Below are 6741 nucleotides of genomic sequence, written 5' to 3' on the forward strand. Positions count from 1 at the left end.
TATTCAGCAAAAGATACCATTGATCAATGCATTCATTCGACATATATAGAAGATTCATTAGTTTTCTTCACTGAAGTTAGCTACAGCCATTAAGTATACACAAGTCAGATACCGAGAGAGGCACGTTATTACAAGCATAATGGCCAAAGTTCCTAGGAGACAAATCCTTGATCTCTTGACTACTACAGAATATTATGGAAGACCAACTCTTCAATCACCAAGCCAAATCAACTTCCATATGAACAACAGCCATTAAGTATACACAAGTCAGATATAAGTACCGAGAGAGGCACGTTATTACAAGCATAATGGCCAAAGTTCCTAGGAGACAAATCCTTGATCTCTTGACTACTACAGAATATTATGGAAGACCAACTCTTCAATCACCAAGCCAAATCAACTTCCATATGAACAAAATGTGTGAACCCTGTTCTCAACAAAAGAAATCAGGAGAACATCTTCGATCAACTTGTGGACTTGCTACTTTCTACCATTTGTCCCTACAAAAGAACTCGTATGTTTCAGAAGATGTACAATACACACACACACATCATGCAGCATTACGAAATATCATATGATGAATTGAAACCATTCATAGTTGAACTAGCCTCGTACATGGAAGACCACAATAAAGAAAAATGCTGGAGTCGAGTGGCATCAATCAAGCAGAAAACAAAGTTGAACTGTATATCATGGGTTCAAAACAGCAGGGGCACCCTTGGTTCCAAAATTACAGAATCTCTGTCATGCAACTACACAAGCATGAACCTAGGAGCCCAATCGAATGCAGTAGCGGCAACCGAAGCCCGAATGGGCCTCAGCATGGTAGTTTGGTTCACGACCAAGTACTCCCTGCGTTCCTAAATATAAGCCCTTTTAGAGATTCCAATATGGACTGCATATGGAGCAAATGAGTGAATCTACATTCTAAAATATGTCTATATACATCTATATGTCGTACGTATTGAAATATCCAGAAAGGCTTATATGTAGGAACGGAGGGAGTAGAATAGAAACTATGCCAGAGTAGAGCAGCGAGAAATTGGGGGGGGGGGGGGGGGGGGGGGGGGTAATCTGAGAGTCAAGAGGAGCAGCGCCACAACCTTGTGTGGGAAGTCGAGGTCAGGGTCGTCGACTTGGGGTTGGGGTCCCAGTCATCCTCCTCGCCCACGGAGCCGTGTGCCTACCAAATCAAGAAGGAAAATAAATACCGTATTATTCCAAGGTCAAACATACAATCAAGTGGCAAAAGAAAGAAAGATCACATGACGATTATAAGCAAAAGAATAACTTATTTATAAAAACCCTCCATTAATTCAATCTAGTCTAGTGTCAACCAAGTAGCAACTAGATCATGGTTTAGTATTTTTTTATCTTGGACCGAACTGGTAGATTTGATGAACAATGCCTGAATAAGAAAACTACTACTACAATCAATATATATCGGCAATGGTGGTCTCATATATAGTAGCACATTACGCGAAAAGATGATATGACACAATCAAAAACCTCAAATGAGCAACCAACAAAGCTTCATTTAGTTGGAGGGCTTAGAACACGCGCATTAGAGAAGAAAGATAAATATACCCACTTGTTGATATATAAGCAAGCAACATCACATGGTCTGCAAGCGTCAAAAGGGCAGCCCGGTGCATGCAGCTCCACTTGCGCAGGGTCCGGGGAAGGGTCCGACCGCTTTGGGTCTATTGTACGCAGCCTTTCCCTACATTTCTACAAGAGGCTCTTTCCAGGACTTGAACACGTGACCTCATGGTCACAAGTCTGCAAGCGTCAAAGTAAAGAGTAATTTCTATTGTACCAGATTAGATTGCTTACTCAATAAATAAACCTGAAATTCAATCTATAAGCAAGCAACATAGATATCATTCAATAAAAACCTCAGAGGAGCAACCAGCAAAAATGATGCATTCAGTTTGATATATCAATGTAAACAGGACAAACAATGCTTAAACGATGAAAACAAAAGCAAGAAAGAATAATTGATGTTGTTGTGGCTTGCATGGGACTCCATTTTTGGTTGCGACAGCGATTAGAACATCTTTGTCAAAGAGGGATCACAAGCCCAGAACAAAACAAGATAACTGCATTTACGCACAATTCCTAGTTCCCTACTAAACAACAATAGAAACATAGTCGGGCCACTTGCATCGGACCATAAACTGGCCAGAATTAATGCGATGATACAGAAAGGCCAGAGGGAGGAAAGCTGTTGTTTATTACCACCATTGACTGTTGTTACTATTTTAGTTGATCAAAAGGGTGACTTGGTTGCTTCCTAATCCTGATACTGATCCAATTCCAACCGACCTCCTGCCTAGAGCTGGGCTAGAGGGATTCCAACTCTACCTACAAACCAGGCATATTAATTGGTAATATATATTTGAAAAAACATGTATCTATCTAATTCACATGTATGTGCTTCAAAACTAATGATGCATATAGTACCACAAGCCATTTTCAATTAGTACAAGGGTTACCCAGCAGCAACGATATAGAAAAAACCATGAAACTTGTTTACCTTCAGACCAAACAGCGCCAAGTATTGCTTCTCATGTCCTTAATACTACTTCCCAGGCTGATCATGCCTAGGCAGCAGAGCGGTCCACCCATCAGCGTCAGAGACAGGCTTCGAGGACCTCGGCTAACCCTGCTTCATCCTCGAGCATCAATGGCTCATCACCGTCATCATCATCGAAATATAAATCATCGCCATTAGCAACCATCTGCTCGCAAAAAGGAAATCATTCAATTAAAAGAGAGTCATCTCCTGAATCTTAATTGTAACCAAGATCCAAGCAGCAGAATGGTGGCATGCCACAGGATGCCAAAAATTGTTAGTTCAACAAGGAGAATATATCAAGGGAAAATCTAAAAGGAAGAAACAAGGCTTGCCGCTGGCCTATCCGCAAAGTACCTGGGATAGATATATGCTAGCAGCTAGCATTCTTGCTGGAATAATATTCACATGTATGTGCTTGCAAACTAAACCATACATTTTCCACTAGTTGCCATGATTAAGGCTCGGGATTTGATACTATTTGCATAATTAGGGTGCTGCTATACATATATAAATATAGAAACCAAATACTCAATGTTCTTCCATAAACCAGATTTACTATCACCACATTGTGCCCTTACTTATGATAATTTTTGATAGAAACTAGGTATTATGACAGTCTAATGCATCCAATGTTCATAATGACATTACAAATTGTACCATTAAGCAGCTTAGGAGGACCATCCTCTGTTCCTGTAACAGAACCAATGTAAATTCTTCACTTGCCCCCACCACCTACATATAAAGATTGATTGTTAGTACATTATTACTGAAAAATGCTTCTCTTTGATAGACGCATCACTACATGTGTACATAATTAGGACATACATATCACATTTGTGACTTCATAGACCCACACATAATCTGATTTAGCCACAAGGCTTTGAAGCTGGCACCCGTGCAATAAGAAATAAATAAATGAAAAATAAAATATGCCACTCACAACGGGAAAAGTAATTACAATTCTAACAGACTCATCCCTCTCCTTTGTACTGCCTCTGCCAGGAAATTGTTACATGCTACAAATTTGTGGATGAAGCACGCACAAGAACAACAATAGATTTACTTACCCAGAGGCCAGCCGATTCATGGCTGGATCTAGTTAGTTACCTACACGTACTAGAAAAGCATTGACCCAGCTCACCTAGAGCGACCGAATCTGGAGGTGGGGCAAGGAAGGGGCGACGAGAAAGGACTCACATACCAGAAGCTTACCTCAGGCCGGGCGGAGGGAAGGAAATCAGCCGGAACAGAGGCCACAGGTGGAGGAAAACCAGCGCTGGATCCTCGGCGGCCGACGGCCTTGCTTCTCCTTACTGGTGGACGGTTCTGCTGCTCCTGTCCGGTGGCGCTTGAAGGCGCTGCTGCTCCTGTATGGTGGCGCTTGACGGTGCTGCTACTCCTCAGCGCGGCGGATGGAGCTGCTGCTCCTGGGTGGATGGTGCCCTGCGGGGAGGAAGGTCAGGGTTGGAGTTGATGTGGCACGAGGGAACAAGCGGACGGGCGGCGGCGCGGTCGATTTAGGTTTAGGTCGGAGGCGGCGGCGCACGGGTTCTATGTGAGTGGTGAGAGAGAGAAGGGTGAGATTGGGGGTTGGACGGGTGTGTTTTTTCTTTTCTTTTGCTGGTCTGGTCCGACTCGGGTGTTTTCCATGGAAACAAAGCCGACACTTTTTGTGTCCCAATGAATTAACGACACACAAACAATCAGTAAAGATTGTAACTGCCGACAGAAATTACGTCGGTGCTTTGCTGGTGCTTCAGCGACAGATAATGTGTTAGGAGGTTATATAAATACTATCATACTATGTGTTGGTATAGTTTGGGACAAAAAAGTGTCGGCATTGCTCACTTTTACCAACAAATGCATGTCGTCTCTGTGGTGTCATGGTGTAGTGTATATAGCGCAGACGAACTCGTTTTCATATTACAGGATCACATGAGTAGATTCATTCAAATATTACATCCTTGGAACATTCCTCCGCCACAAGCCGGGCACCCTTCAGAACGCTGTCATAATACTTTTCGGGGCGACGATGCTCCTTGCCCTCCGGCGGCCCCTCCTTCACCAGCTTCTCGGCGTCCATCTTCGCCTAGTGCACTTTTTCTCGGGAAAAAGCCCTGCGCGCACCCTCAATGCAGACGGACCGCTTTATGACTTCAAGCCGTGGGTAGACATTCACAAGACGCCTCACCAGGCCGAAGTAGCTGCCAGGCAGGGGCTCGCCAGGCCACATCCGGACTATGAGGCCCTTCATGGCCTGTTCGGCCACCTTGTGGAGCCCGACCAATTGCTTCAACTGGTCGCTCAAGGGCATCGGATGTTCGGTCCCAGTATACTGAGACCAGAACAACTTCTCCATCGAGCTCCCTTCCTCGGCCCGGTTAAATTCCGCGACATCGGACCACTGCAGGGAAGATCTACGAACGCTCCTGGAGAGCTCCAAACTCGGATAAGTAAAAGGAAAGTTTCCTTCACATGCTTGCTTTGCATAATGAATTCCTTAACCGCCGCTATCTTTTGGACCGCCCGAACCTCCTGAAGGGCCTTGTGGGCTTCGGCCTTGGCATTTTTTGCATTCTCAAGGGCCTTCGCAAGCTCAGACCCTTGCGTCTTAGAGTCACGCTCCAAGGACACGTATTTTTTGACGAAATCCTGGAGCTCTTGCTGCACCTCGCCGACTCGAGCCTCTTGCTTCTCGCGCTCGGTGCGCGACTTGGCCGCTTTTTCTTCGGCCTCGTACATCGCCTCCTTCTGGGCCGCCACTTCGGTCGTGGCCCCTAGCAAAATTCATGATGATCATGTGACTTAACAACCACATTCTTTTTTATTCCTTATCAATATACGGACGGGTATTACTTACCTTTGTTCTTTTCGAGCTGCCTCTTGGTAAGGCCGAGCTCTTTTTCGGACCGCTCAAGGTCCCGCTTCAGTGCGGAGACCTCCGCAGTGCGAGCGGCAGCGGCTAGCAGCGAAGCCTGCTTATTCACATAAGACACATTCTGATTAGACTCCTGTGATTATTATTTGATCCTCTGTTTGGCCTTTCTTTGCGAACGCCAACAGAGCATCAGGGGCTACTGTCTATGCTATAGCATTTTCTTATAAATTGATTACTTACCTCAAAGCCTGTTAAGAGGCTAGCACAGACTTCAGTCAGTCCACTTTTATCAGACTGAACCTTCTCTACCACCGCACTCATGACAGTGCAGTGCTCTTCGTCAATGGAAGCGCCACGAAGTGCTTCCAACAAGTTGTCCGGTGCCTCTGGATGGACAGAGGCCATCGGCACAGACGGCTCGCCCCCCTTTGTGAGGGGTCTCCCCACAGAGTCTGGAACCACGGGAGGTTCCGGTGCAGTATTCGGCCGGGGCCGGACTTGCTGCCCCCGTCATTAGGGCCCATGGGAGCCTTGCCTCCCATGCGCCCGACATCTGGGAGGTCACCTTGGGGCGCCCCAGAACTACCTTCCCTTGGCTTGTTTCCCTTCGGGACAACACCTCAGCGTCGTCCGTAGGGCGGGGGGAGGAGGCGGTCGGGAGTGAATCACTGTTCATCTCTGACAGGCCCAGAGACCCATCCGAAGAGGATACGTCGAGACGGTCCTTGGGTGGGCTGCATGATCATGTTCGGCATGATAAGAAACAATAAAACGAAATATACCAGAACTGTTATGGTATCCGGATACTTACGACTTCGCCAGGGGCTTGTCCCTGGGCAACCACCCCTCGTCGTTGAACGCGGCCGTGGTGGAGCGGTCCGGAAGGAGGGCTCTTCCCTTCTTGGACCCTTCGGCCTCCCCGGATGGGGCGTTCCTTTTCTTACCCCCCCCGGCTAGATGGGGAGAATTGTCCTCTTCCTCCTCCTCATCTTCATGGGAGGAGGGCGTCTCGGTGTTATCGGACGACGATTCCGATACAACCTTGCGCCGGAGACCTTTCCTGGTCCCGCGGCCTTATTCTTGGCCTTCTTCTCCAGCACCTCATAGGGCGCTGGAACCAGCATCTCCGTCAGGAGAGTACTTGCTGGATCTTCGGGTAGTGGGGCCGGACAGTCGATCCGCTCTGCTGTCGCGACCCATTCCTGTCAAATAATGTGGAGGCTCATCCCTCACATATTTATACTAGGGAAAGAAACACCTTATGAGATATAAGGAGCTTACC

At 46.6% G+C, this 6741-nt stretch overlaps 1 long non-coding RNA gene across 2 annotated transcripts; it reads right to left on the minus strand.

Moving 5' to 3' along the window:
- Positions 1-209: 209 nt before the first annotated feature.
- On the minus strand, positions 210-4198 carry LOC125537604 (uncharacterized). Of its 2 annotated transcripts, none has more exons than XR_007296003.2 (7): positions 3783-4198; positions 3239-3313; positions 2540-2744; positions 2242-2367; positions 1592-1782; positions 1104-1183; positions 210-500 (listed from the first exon to the last, which is right to left on the minus strand). It is a non-coding gene; the product is annotated as an uncharacterized LOC125537604 (long non-coding RNA). The 2 variants fall into 2 exon arrangements; XR_007296002.2 differs by having other exon boundaries at positions 3794-4197.
- Positions 4199-6741: the final 2543 nt, after the last annotated feature.

This window comes from Triticum urartu, chromosome 2A, assembly GCF_056163025.1.
Source record: "Triticum urartu cultivar PI428250 chromosome 2A, HENAU_Tu73, whole genome shotgun sequence".
Classification (NCBI taxonomy): Eukaryota; Viridiplantae; Streptophyta; class Magnoliopsida; order Poales; family Poaceae; genus Triticum; species Triticum urartu.